Raw genomic sequence first — 15,245 nt, forward strand, 5'->3', positions numbered from 1 at the left:
TGAGGGTGAAACCCAAGTGTTATAACAGAAGTACAAATCAATAAATAATGCATAGTGGTATATCTACACATAGTTAAAGTCACATTTGTGGAATTTCAAGTGCCCAAATCAAAAGAAACCAAGGAGCAGAACACCGATTGTAGTTTTGCATAGAAAATCACTGCAAGTGCAGTTTTTAAGTCTGTGCCAGAAGTGGTTCATTTGTTTTGGGAGAGTTCTCCTTTCTTTATTTTTGTGCAACCATGGAGTTGATATATATGAGTGTGGGGCATTGGGGTGTAGGGGCAGCCTCCCTGCAAAAAACACAATTAGAGATTTCACCCCTTTGGTATTTTGGACATTTCTTTTTGGCATTTGGGTTCCTTGGCATCCTGTTGGTTGAGGTTTCTTAGGTAAACCTTAGCAGAGAAAGTAGGTAAATTATAGCTTTCAAGAAAATGTCAGTATTAATTCTGAAAGACACTAATTGGTATTCAGAAATAGTTTTCATATCACGTTGACTGATTTTGCATGGAAAAATGGCTACTCACAGGGTAGATGCAATTCTGAAATGCAGTGAGTGGAATTTAGGAATTTAGGAAATCCAAGAAATCTTGAGACATGCATGATATGTAAATGTTGGTATAAGGGGAAATAAATAATCAAAGTATTAAATGAGGACGATCACAGATGCAAATAAAAGGTAGAGTGATTTAGAAACATATGTATTATGTGGTGCAAAATATTATCTAAAGGATTGTTGACCACAGTAAAAATTTGGAATTATGAGAGACAGACTGCAAAAACATTCATTGGGTGGCTGTTGTACTAGTATTTATATGTATATGTATATTTATATGTATATGTATATGTGTATGTATATGTATATGTATATGTATATGTATACATTTATGTATATGTAAAAGGATGTTATTTCTACAGGTCACCACAGTGCTGTGTGTCATCAGCCTTGGTGGTGCTGAGTTATTCATCTGTATACAGTATTACCTCCACAGCACAGAAATTATGGACCAGTGCTGTGTGGATAGAGCCTCGATACTGGAGCTGGTTGAGATGTATTACCCTCATATGCAAGCACAGTGGATGTGTGAAGTATTTATCCCTGTGGACACCAAGAATATGTGGCTATAAGAATACTAGCTACAGGAACATTTTATTGGCCAGTGGGAGACACAGTGGGTGCATCCCAGGCATCTTCCTCAAAGATACTACACTAGTGCCTCAATGTCATGTTACAACAGGTGAGGGAGCATATGTGGTTTCCTTGCACCAGAAAGGAAAGATGCAGCACCAACCCATATGGGCTTTTTTATAAGGTTGTGCATTTATTTCTGAGACATCTGGGACTGTAGACTGTACCCATGTTGCAATAAAGGACATACCATGGATGAGGAACAAAGGCATATCTTTCTTAAAGGGGTCCAACTTGTAAACTGCCAAGTAGTCTGTAATGTATGGACTACAATATATAATGTCTCAACAGGCCATGCACACAATGCCCACACCTTACACATGTGGTACACATGCAAACTATACTTCCATTTTTTGCTGAGTGATTTTCGTCAAGGACATCTTACTTGTAATGCAAGAGAGTCATGGCTAATGACACAAATTAGAAACTCAAGATCATGGCAGTGAATTGTTAAAAGCTGCCTTGTCATAGATCCTAGTCTGAGCATCTGTTTGGCTCCCTTAAGGCATGCTTCTGTGGCCATGGTACATACATAGTAGTGTGCTATAACTGTTTTCATATTAGGATGTTGTGCAACATTGCACAGACTGCAAAGACCCTACTCCCTAGAATCTGCCACCATTTCCTGTGAGGAAAAGGTTAGTTCATTTTTGCTTTCTTGTATTTGTATTGCTTTATTGTCTTTCTCTGTTTTGTAAATTGTGATTTATTTTCTTTACCATGTGTTTTATTTGTAGTCTGCTTTTAACTGCATGTTTAAACTAGGAAAGAGACCACAACTGTGTCTCTTGTGAGTCAACAAGAATGTATTTTGAACTGGGAAGATCCAGTCAGCACAGATTATTTTAAATAATTATTCTTTATTAAACATGAATGCTTAAAACACACACAACATCATTTTCATCCTAAGCAAAAGGATTTCCTCAGATACTAACTCATCATACTTCTGTATTTAATATTTATACTGATTTAATTATGAAATCATTTCCTCAAGTTAAATTATCAATAAATAAATCATTAAAACAGTTAGTTAAAATCCCAACATTTACAGCCCACTTAAGAATATAAATAATAATAATTATAAATACCTTGAAAAATGCTGTGAATGAATTAATCTAAACATAAATGCCTTATATAACTTTAAGCTCATATATGACTATGTATAAATAAATATTACTGCACTACACTTAAAAACATTTAAAAAATCATAGCTAAAATTAAATGTGCATTATATAAATAAATCTTTTCAAAATGTCAAAGGAAGGGTAACTGTGGTAAAAATATTTGTGTACAAAATGTTGTTAACCCTAAAACCATAAAACTTCATTGAACATAATAGATAAACCATTTACTTCACCCACATCCCTGAGAGGAAAAAATGAATATAGGATGCTCTCTGCAGAAAAAGCTACCTATATTCAACTTTGTTCAGTCCACTTATGGGGAAGTTATAATCTAGCTGTTCTTAATTTTTAAATTGGTACCAGAAAAATATTTTCATTAAGACCTGGGGTTTTGTTTGTTTGAAGCACCAATTGCCAATAAACTTCCCTGTATTCTATTTTAGTTTCCCAGGAACCTCCCTGGGGTCCTGGGGAACATCCTCAAGGACAAAAATATATAAGTAGCATTCTTACAAATTACAGTATGTTTAAATATAGTGTTAGTTTTATCCTTTCTTTTTACATCATATAGATGCTCATATATTCTTTTCCTAAGCAAACACTCTGTTTTTCCCACGTGAAAAGCATTACAGGTCTTACACAGGGCTAAATAAATCAGCCCTTTACTATTGCACTTGGTAAATCTATTCATATAAATCAAGCTCTTGCTACTTGGACTGTACAAGTATTCAGTATTAGCTTTGTAAGGGCATTGAGTACACCTTCCACATTAATAGGTACCTGTCTTTTTACTACTCTGAACATTAGTAATGTTCTTTTTATTTTCTAGGATGTCTTTTGTGTTATACCCCTTTCTATAAATAAACTTAATTAATTGGTGTCTTGAACAGACTTTCCAAATCTGGAAATGTAACAAACATTCCAGTTCCTTTCAGTAATATTTTTAATCAGTTTCACTTCTGAGTTATAGTTCATAACAAAGGCATCATTGTAGGTTGTATCGTGAGGCTCCCCAACCCCATCTTTATTATTAAACTTGTAAACAATACTACCCCCACCAATGCTGGGTGAATATTTATTACTTCTACATTCCTTTACTTCTTTGATTACCTCATTTAACAGTCCTTCTGGGTATTTCCTTTCTAAGAACATTTGCTTAACATTTTCACATTCTGTTAAAATAATCTATGTCCTCAGATACCATTCGAGAAACTCTTATAAACTGGCCTTCAACTATACTCTTTTTTGTTTGAAAGGATGCTCGCTAGTTGTTGTTGTTTGTCTTTCAGCTTTTTCCCGGTAAGGTGTTGCCACAGCAGAACTCCGGTCCGCTAATGATTGGCAGTAGATTTTTACGAAATGCCGAGGTGCCAGCTCTATGCCCAACCTTCAATTAAGGCACACTCATTTACGCACGCATGTCTTTTGAATGCTACCCAACCGCAGGGAGGACGTACAGACTCCACACAGAAGGCACTCCCAAGCCCAGCCGATAATTGAACAGGAGAACCTCTTGCTGTGAGGTAACAACGCTACCGCCGTACCACCGCGACATCTGTATCAAACCAATAAGAAACTTTGCAGTGTGGAGGCTGTGATGTTCACTTCCTGAATTATGTTAAGCACCTAGTTCATTAATAACAATTGAACTGTAAAATACATGCTACAACATAATAAAATCGAAAATAGTAGGCAGTACGCAGTTGAGTTAAAAATGGAATATCAGTAATAATAAAAAACTTGTTTAGTCTTTTTTCCATCTTATCTTTAAAATCTGCAACATCTACTGCAAGACCAGCAATTACTGGAAAGCCAACACTCTGCCTCTCAGTAGTCATTTTGGGATTAGTGCTGTTGTTTTGCTTCTGGTGACAGAAGGAACATAAGGACATTATTTCTTGGGGACTGCTGATTGCTGGAAAGCCTAATAACTGCTTCATAGGTACCAGTTTGGAATTTGTACTTATATTTTACTCCTGGTGAGAGAAGGAGCAGAGTGCATAGATTCCTGACCACTTCTGGTTGGGAAGTGAGTGTCTGTGTTTGACCTTCCTGATCGATCTGGTTGCTATTCAAGGCATCTACCAGGAAAAGGCTACAACAAGCCTACAGATCCTTGCATCATCAGGGATAAGATTATTGATCATCAAAGGCCCTGTGGCCTGCTTCTCATTTTGGGATTCATGCTACTGTTTTGCTTCTGGTGAGAGAAGAAGTAAAAGATCATCGTATCACAGCAGAGTGAAGCTGTGGTGAGACCAACACTAGTAGTGGTCAAGCAGTAGCCATTCAGGTTACTCCCCTCTTTTCATTATTCTTTACAAGCTAATTCTTTCTTTCTTTTCAGTAAGCACTGCTTGATTTGCTTCTAACTTCAGAATATCTGCCTAAATACTTCATCCATAAATCATCAGGATCTTGTTATTAATTAGTTTCCTCTCAAGTATTTGTCAATGTCCTGTACAGCCATGGACACCTTGAGTTGACATTTTTCCTGTAAAAGCACCATTGAAATGTCACCAATACCTAGTTGCACATGGGACAACTAGTTTGCAGTGACAAGCCCCCCAGTGTTGCAAACTGGGTATTTCAGACATTAGACAACTGGACTGAAATATAAAGTAATCAATAAACAAGGTCTGTTGCCATGGATATCAACTTTCCCACTATCTCCATTACCAGCTTGGTGGATTGGGCATTCTGAGGTAATGTAGAAATTACCTCATGTTTACTGACAACCAGTTAATTCTCAAACAAACTGATATTGTATGTGAGAGATGTATTTATACAATGTCACTCGAGGCAAAGCTCTTACATAAAAACACTCCTAGTATCAATCATGTTGTCAGTAGTATACACACTGCAGCCATTACACACATTTCAAAGCAGACACATAGACCCACATATGCTGAGGCACTTTGATTAACCTTCTTAAACACCAAAGACTTCCTAGATGAAGTACACATAACAAATACTCTTAGCAGCCCCAAATGTACTCTTTCAAAACAACACCCACATCAACACATACAGCCACATCTTATGAAGCCTCTCCTTCTAAGCCCTTAAGGCAAGCAACCACACAAGCCAATAGTCTGGTGATTGGAGACTCCATTGTGAGACACACTGATGTCCCTCTCACCTGGCTGGGGAAGGAGAAAGTCATGGTCAATTGCATATCAGGGCCAGGATCCACCACATTACGTATGCACTCTAGTCATTGGACCACAAGTCCCAGTAGAACTCAGTCATAGTCCATGTGGGTGTAAATGACCTGAGGTGTACCTCCCTAGACTATATAAAGAGAGACATCATGGAACTCTCAAAAATGTTTCCCAGGCTGGTATGAGCCTAGCACTGAGCAGCATTTTACCTTCTCCATGGATGATGCCACAATATGAACAAAAGGTGACTGACTTTAATTATTGGTTTAGCTTTTGGTGTCATTCTAAGACAGTGCAATATTTGTCAGCATGGAAGGAGATGGTCAACAGACCATGCTGCTTTGCCAGGGATGGTCTGCACCTCTCCACTCTATGCTTTCAAATATTAGCTTAAACATTATCCTTCCCCATGGTGCCTTTTTATGAATTGCAAACTGAAAGCACTTCCAACATATCAAATCAAAACCAAAAAAATCTGAAGGTGTTATTGCTCAATGCTAGGAGTCTATACAAAAAACTCCACTCCTTAGAAGCTCTCTTCACCATAGAGAATGCAGACGTGTGTGCAGTCACTGAGTCATGGTTTAAGGTCACAGAGAGCACAGTGACAGTACAAAGTTAGAATGGCTTCCACACAATTAGAGCAGCTACTACACAGACAGTGACTAAAGGTGGTGGGGTCTTGATTTACATAAAAAAATAAACATACCTCAAGCCTGGTCAAACAGAGCAATGCATTTGAGCTTCTCCACATTCAAATCACCATAGGCAAAATCCAATACCACTTCCTTGCAAGCTATAGATCTCCCTCTATGACCTAGGAAACCCATGCCATGTATTTAAACTTACTTTAAACACTCACCAGCCAACACAATACCATATTCATGGGTGACTTTAATTACACCACTCTTAAATGGGAATCATATACGATACCAAGTGTACAGGCACAGACATTTCTGGATTTTGTAAATACACACTTCCCCAACCAGATTGTCACTATACCAACCAGAGGTACAACCATACTAGATCTGGTCACCACTAATATGGGAGAGTGCTACACAACCCCTAGTGTAATGTCTTTTCTGAAACAGTCAGGCCACAAAATGGTCTCCTTTGAAGTAAAAATAAAACTTGGGACTCCTGATAGTCCTGGAATATTCAGGAAGTACTCTAAGGCTAATTTCTTAGTAGTAAATAACTTGACAAAATTGCAAGCCCTCATAAACCATGAGAACACTACCGCCTATGCAGAACTGTTCACAGAATTCCTGTACTGCATGTTAATATCTGCATAGATACAGCTGTACCCACCAGGAAGAAGTATGGAACTAACTCAAGAAACAAATCATCCTGGTGGAATCAAAACATCAATAGGCTGTATAACAGAAGGATGAAAATCATAGCAAAAATTAGGAGTTGAAGCACCCAACAGGATAAAGCACTCTCATCAAATTAAACAAACAACTCAGAGTACAACGTTTACCACAGCCAAATTTGAGGTATATTTGGCCTCTCAGGCCAAGGTCAACCATAAGGCATTCTTTAGCTATGTCCTCAACCTCAAAGGCAATACACAATTGTGTGCAGAGCTCATTATAAATGGAGTCACCTATACTGAGCCAAATGATATAGCAAACCTAGTGGCTGACAAATTCACTTCCAACTTTACCCCTTTCTCTCCCTCAGCCTTCCCTCAGGAAATACTATCAAATATAAGTTCCCCTGCTATCACTAGAGAACAAGTCCTTAATGCTCTCTCTAAGGCAAATAACTCTGCATCAATGGGCTCAGAGAATATCCCTGGATACCTTCTAAATAGCATGAAACATGATGTATCAGGCTCTCTAGAATTGCTATTTAACTACAAACTACAACAACTGAAAAAACTGTACCAAATTTATACCAAAAAGGAAACGACCAGCCAGTGTACCAAACAGATTTAATAAAACTCTTAATGTCTTGGCAAAAAAACCTTCAAGGAGTAAAATACATTACAAAACACTTGCCTTAAATATCTAAAACAATTAACACTTAATTCTACAGTTATATAAACAGCCTCCAATTACATTTTCATTTAACCCTCTAGGGGATAAGGTCTCAAATTTTAAAATGTAAATAGATTCTTTCAATAGCAGCTGATTTGTAACTAAAATTGAATCAAACTGAGACATCTTTACTTTTTCCAATATATTGCCCCTTACTGTCCCCCTGATGGAACATATATGTCCATAGAAAATTTGAAGGGGGGTATACAATTTCTTCATGATCAAAGCTGTCATCCCCCACTTACACTTCAGGCTATCCCCTATGGGGAATGTCTTCGATTGTTCAGATTATGCAATAATGACAGAGATCTCAACAATGAGTTGTGCAAAACTGTTGAGATGTTTAAAAATAGTGGCTATGACCATAAGATAGTAAAAGTTGGGAAAAATTGATAGAAAAAGTTAGTGGAAGAAATTATTTTGATGGGGGAAGGTATATCTAGGAAACTATGAATAGAACAGAAAAGGATGGAACCATTTATTTTGTTACAACATATAGCTGTTTCAGTTCTAAGGTTGTAAACCAGTTGAAACATTTTTGGAAATATTTAATTTCTTCTAGAGATGTGTTGAAATGGTTAAATAATAAGTTGCCTGTTTCCTACAGAAAAGGAAAAAATATACAAAACTTTCTAGTAAGGGGTAGGTTCAGTATGACCACTTTAAATATGTCACTTATTTTCACTGCACATGGAACATTTACTTCTGGTAGGTGTAAAGCTTGCAAACATGTGGTTAGAGACTTTTCGAAAATTAATACATTTTTTTTAAAGAAGTTGACCATTTTAACTGCAACACAAGGGGTGTTGTATATGCCCTGAAATGCTCCTGTGATAAGTTTTATATTGGGGAGACTAAGAGACCCTTTAAAACTAGGTTATTGGAGCATGCAAGAGATACTGCAAATAAAAAAGCAGAAAGGTCGATATCTAAACATTTTAATATGTTCCATCAGGGGGACAGTAAGGGGCAATATATTGGAAAAAGTAAAGGTGTCTCAGTTTGATTCAATTTCAGTTAAAAACAGTTGATATTGAAAGAATCTATTTACATTCTAAAATTTGATACCTTATCCCTTAGAGGGTTAAATGAAGAATGTAATTGGAGGCTGTTTATATAATTGTATAATTAAGTGTTAATTGTTTTAGATATTTAAGGCAAGTGTTTTGTAATGTATTTTACTCATTGAAGGCTTTTTGTTGAGACCTTAGAGTTTTATTAAATCTGCTTGGTACACTGGCTGGTTGTTTCCTTTTTGCTATTTAACTATAGCCTACAAATAGGCTCATGCCTCATGAATGGAAAACAGCAGCAGTCATCCCTCTGCACAAAGTTGGGCCATCAACAGACCCTGGAAACTACAGACCTATAAATCCCATTAGTCTCATATGTAAAGCTATAGAAAGAATTATCATGGAAATGATTAATAATGATACAAGAAACCTCCAGATACTGGACCAAACCCATTTTGGTCACATTAATTGCAGATAATGCCTACTAAACCTGGCAGACTTCTTTGAAAAGTTCATCAAAACAATGGATGAGGTAAAATTTGTTCACACTGTCTACATTGACCTGGCTAATGCATTTGACACAATACCCCACTCAGGAATTGTTGACAAACTTAACAGGTTAGGTACAAACCCTTATGTCACCTGGTGGATAGCCAGCTGGCTCAAAGACAGGACCCAGAAAGTTAGAACTGGCGAGTCCTTCACTACAAAAAGGCCAATCAAAAGCAGAGTCCCTCGTGGAGTTGTCCGGGGTCTGCTCCTTTTTGGCATTTACTTCTCTGAAGTCAAAGCCAGTGTCTGGCTGACTATATTTTTTGATGACTGCAAATTAGGAGCTATCATTGAATTGCCCACTGACACAAATGTTCTCCAGGAAGGACTGACAGAGACAAAACAACTGGTGTCAGAGCCATGGACTAAAACTAAATGCCAAGGAATGCATAATAGTGTCCTTCAGGAAGTCATCCACCCCTGGTTGCTATGATATTGACAACATACCCTTGACAGTTGACACAGTAGTCAGGGACTTGGGGACACACATAAACAGTAATCTGGCCCTTGACCATCACGTGTCTATGGTAGAGAGGAAATTATTCTATGTTGTGCAACTTATAAACAAAGGTATGGCATCGAGTTCCAAGAAAGTCATTGTTCCACTGTATTCGGCATTTATCAGACCAATCATTGAGTACAATGCCCCCTTTGGTATGTACCTAACCAGGCATATCCAACAATTGGAATGCCCACAGAGGTTTCTCACTAAGAGAATACGGGGCATAAGTAATATGTCCTATGCAGACCTCCTCAAGGCCCTATCCCTGTATTCTGTCTCCTACAAGCTGTTGAAGAGATATCTATGTCTGGCAGAGCATTGTCAGATCCCACTCTGATGGACCTCCTGCATGTCCACAAAAAAACAGCACCAGAATTACCCATTCTAAAGAGCTAAACTTTGCCTGTGATATAAATAGTACATGCTGGAGAAACAGGTATGTATCCCAGAGACTACCCCTTCTATGGAACAGGCTCTCCATTCATATTCATAGGTTCATAGGTTGGTACTAGGCTATCGGCCCTAGGGCCTATACAAGCCTAGCCATAACAATTCCCTGGCTATTTCTTCCCACTATTTATTTCCCTGGACCCCTGTTTAGCAGGGCGACTGACATGATCCCCGGGGTGAATTTCCTTTCTCCCATCCAATCATCAAGGTTCCTTTTGAAGAGGGCCAAAGAGGTGCTCTGCTTGACATGTATGGGCAGTCTATTCCAGAGTCTGGGGAGTCTCTGGGTCAGGAACCTATCCTTCCAGCATGTTTTGTTTATTGTGATGACAAGATTTAGATCCCTGGAGCGTGTGGCACTGAGGGATTGGGATTTCTTTAAGTGTAGCATGTCCAGCAGCTCTGGGTTTGACAAGGCCTTGTATGTTAAGCAGAGATCACCTCGGAGTAGACGATATGCAACAGAGTATAGCTGGAGTTTTTTAAGGTGGTCAGCATAAGGCATCTGCTTTAGGCCTGTGATTCTTTTAGTGAGGTATTTCTGCGGCCTTTCAGTTGTTGCAGATATCTTGAGAGGTACATACCAAATGGGGCGTTAATGAAGCAGGGTTCCTCCTTAACCCAATTCAAGTGTAACTTGGACAATTGGATGGTGAACAGGAAATTCATCCCTGGTTTGGCAGTTATGTCTCTAATGGACACAGGCAGCCTGTAAATGATTCATCTCTAAGGACTCTGCTTGTAAAAGTTTTACCTTCCAAGCCTCTGCTTACATTTATCAAAGGTACTAGAATTTGTCAGAGATTTGGGATGCATGACTAGGCTTGAAAAGGCCATTGTGGTCATTAACCTAGTAAACACCTATGAACCTATGAAGCTATGATGCATCCAGCAGTGGAAGAGGTGCCTGTTGACCAGCCTGTGGAGGAGATGGCTGCAGGAGGTGCTTATGGCACATAAAGGCAAGACCAGTATGCAGTGGCACTGGCTTAGAAATGGTGTCTGCTTCATACCTGTGAGCCAAAGTAAAATAAAACATGTAAAATTAAACAAGAGGCATGTAAACCTACACCCAGGCTGGGCTATACCATCAGACTTAAGTTAACCAATTAACAAAATGTAGAACCCCACAATGTCAAGAGTCAACAACATGCAGTGTTAGCGTATGTGTTCGTGTGTGTGTGTTCAGGGGTGGAGGGAGTAAGGGTTGAGCATTATTGCTATGTGTTTATGTGCGTGTATGCCTGTATGTGTATGTGTGTGTTTCTGTGTCTATTTATGTTATTTATATATATATATATATATATATATATATATATATATATATATATATATATATATATGTCTGGCATGGCCAGTAGAGTGTGCAGAGTTGGGTAGACTGCCTAGGGTTGGATTGGTACTTCTAGTGTTATATGAGGCTTTGGCGGTGGGTACTGCAGATGTCTATGTGTGTGTGCTGAGACACAGCTTCAGCTGATGATGGATGACTGTGATGGGATCTGCAGGACAAGCAGATGGTATCCACAGAGACATATGCACCAACTGTGCACATCCCCATCCCTAGGGGAGACCACTTCTAGGAAGGTCACAACACAATATACACCATGCTGAGAGGAATAGGTGGTCCATGAGTGTGAATTGCAGTTCATGCTATGGCTGATTTCTACATGAACACCCCATCTGTGTGTACATTTATGTGTCCCATAGTACCCTCAACACTGGATGCTGCTGAGGAGAGGGTTGCATTACACACCTAAAACAGTGACTTCCCACTCCCCTACCAGACTAGGTTGACTAGCCACATGAAGTGTGTTGGTCATGATGTGTAGCTGCACAAGGATACCTACAGCTTGTTCCATAGAACCGGCAACAATGGATGTTGTCATGGAGAGGGTGGCATTACAAGCTTAAGACAGTGCCTTCCCCCCTCCATGCCAGGCTAGGTTTACTAGCCAAATGAAGAGTGATGACCATGATGTGTAGCTGCACAGGGACAGTTACTGCTTCCAACTTCCATATACTACATGTCCATGATTTTGCACATTTGGACCATATACTCTTTGAGGTTGTCACACAGACCACATAGTACTCCAAACATTTCAGCTATGCCTGTTTTGGTGTCTGTCTGTTCCTGTGTTATAGCCCTGCACAAATTCTGAATAGCATCCATGGACATACTTAGCTTCAGACAAGAATGGTACCCTGTAATAATTAGCCACCTATTAATCTACTGTGTTTATGGCACCCAAGGGTAACTGTGTGATTGGTGATGACGCTACTCCCTGGAAAGATGCTTTTGTGCCTTCCTATCTGTGACTGTCATCCTGCATTTGTGTGGTGGGCACCACAGGCACGGAAGCAGTGTCTGTGGAATGGGCTGAGAATGTGACCTTCACATTACCCATTTCTAGCACTGACACTATGGCCCCTCAGCATGCTGCTATGTGGTTCCCACCATTATGACAGCCAGACCTGGGCAGATACATTTGCATATTCCTATCTGTGGATGCCTTCCTGCATTTGTGTGCTAGGCCACAAAGGTACAGAAGCTGTGTCTGTGGATTGGGGTGGGAATGTGAACATCACATTGTCCGATTCTACCATGGACACCATGATCACTCACCATGCTGCAGTGTGGCTGCCCTCATCATTATTACAGCCAGACAACTCCCTCAAATCAGGCAGGCAGGCTTACTTCCATGGTGGAGTATCCTGCACGTATGAAATCACCAAGAAATTACCCACACTAAGTCAGAAACTTTCACCACTACTTGCAGCCAGCCCAGTGAATATACTACTACTACTTAACAGAGTAGTAGGGAAAATAATGGATAATCAACTTTGAGCAAGTGGCATCAGCAAATGAACCCTTGATGTTCCCATAAAAGAAAGAAGTCATGGGTGTGCAGTGTATCATCCCATATAGTGAAATACCATAGCAGATACTAATCTGTATTAAAACATGCCCACTTGTGGTGTCCACAGCATATATGCATGGTACCTTGCTTAACTCAGCACCAGTGCCTATCATTCCACTCTGGATGCCAGAACTATCTAGATACCCATATACAGATCCCAGGAACTCCACCATCTGTGCTAAAGGTGGTTCAGAAGATATAGCTCCTCTGGTGGCCCTCTGTTCCTGTGCCAGGCAGGCTGCTCTAGTTTTTGTGGCATGCATCATGTTGGGGATACATTATCTGACCTGATTACAGTTTCTATGTTGGGCACTGATAACATTTATATCAGCTATGGCATTCTACTAGGCATGCTCAGGGAAGGCCAAATCAGAACTTTGATGGTGCATCTGCTGACTGTGCAGAAAGGTGGCCTGAATCAGGATCTCATTCACTACATGGGGGAACCTGTACTTTTTCTGCTGTCCACATTGTGACATGATAACATGAAACTGAAAAGGAATATGCTTGTGAGATGTGGTACAGTCATACCTGGCATACTCTTACACAGTTAAACAATTAACAGGGAAGAGGTGGCAATACCCATGTGCTGTTCAGCTATGTAAGGGTGGCTACCTATGTGTAAATCTGGACACCTTGGAGAGGTATGTTTGTGCTGGCTGGGTGTGTTATCTGCAGGGATGACCAACTACTCTAGAAGATGACATGGAGCACACATACATGGCTGGAGTCTGTAGGTCCATAGGTTACCTCTTCCAACATAAGACTATCATGCAGTCTTTGGAGGATTTCAGTAATGTGCACTGGCATATTGATACACTGAGTGTATATGACACAGGCCCACAATAGAATATGACTGCCACTATATATTAACTTTCCCACCAATAAAATAATACACGGCTAAGTGTTTCACTGTATCTGGGCAAACTTCGCATCCTTTTAGGACAGCAGATAATGTATGTATAAATCCTTCAGGTTGACATGGATCTACAACATGACATTCACAAGCTGTGGACACAATTGCTTGATTCTAAACACAATTTTTTTCATATGTGTAATGTGTGATGGCCTTACCACTATGAAAATGTCCCCTGCCCCACCAAAACACCAACTGAAGTACCACCAGCTTGATATATAATGCATGACATGCTATGACAAAGCTGATTATCTTAAATACTGCACAGGCCATACAGGGCATATATCCTAGAGTAGTTCTTTACAGAGCTTAATCAGGTGTGCGCATAGATTTGACAGGTTTCATAGACTAACACACATATTTCCCACAACACAATACAATAATATTGTAGCAGTTTCTATTGTAATTATTACCCAGTACAACTTCTCACAATGTTGTCATATCAGTAACATTAGGCTGGGTACTCATTTCTTGGCTTATAGGTATGTATGCACTGTGCCAACTTTTGTGGACTGAGAGATATGCCGTCCATGGCCTGTGCAAAAGACTTGCAATCAAGGTAACACCCCCCAGTACAGAGGCAGTATTGCTAGCTCTTGAAAACATCAACATAAATGAGTAATAGCACATAGTTAATGATCTCATGACTCACCACAAATGTCTAACCATAACAAGTGATTCAGAAGTACAGCTAGGTTGGGGCGAAGGAGGCAAATGGTCCACTACAAGACGTCAGGGAGTTAAGATGGGAAATGGCCAATCAGGAGGTAGTGCACTACCTGATAGTGCATTGGTGGTTAGGGCTGAATCACTTCAGCACCCCACCTGTGGTGTTTAGATTAGTAAAATGATTGTTACATTAATAGCAAGTGACTTGGTAAAATGTTAAGTAAAGAATTTTTTTTTTCTTGAGCTTTGAGTAGTTGAGGAACACAGACCCGGCTTTGTGCTTCATGCTTGCTCCTGAGGTGAGGATCTCTAGCCAGATAGGTGAATGGATTTTTTTTTTATTTTTGAGAATATAAAAGAAAGACTGTGTTTGCTGACATGCTCCTGAGATGAGAAGTGCTAGCTAGATTTATGAGTAGTACTGGACATAAGATGAGCCAGCTACAGCTCTGAATTCATAAGCTAACTGCCCTTATGGGCTGTTTCAAACCTAGCCAATTTCTCCTTCAAAGATAAGAATCAAACCCTGTACCTTGTCTCTTTAAGGTAAACACCGTAACAACTATACCATCCCCCAACCCCCAACTACTTGAATGAATCAATAATAAATTGAGGGTCTATGTTAAATGTTCGAACGCTTAATTGTTCGAACCACTAATGATCGACCATTAGTGATTGAACAATTAAATGTTCGAACATA

Source organism: Protopterus annectens, chromosome 3.part0 (assembly GCF_019279795.1).
Source record: "Protopterus annectens isolate FY-2018-M chromosome 3.part0, PAN1.0, whole genome shotgun sequence".
NCBI lineage: Eukaryota > Metazoa > Chordata > Ceratodontiformes > Protopteridae > Protopterus > Protopterus annectens.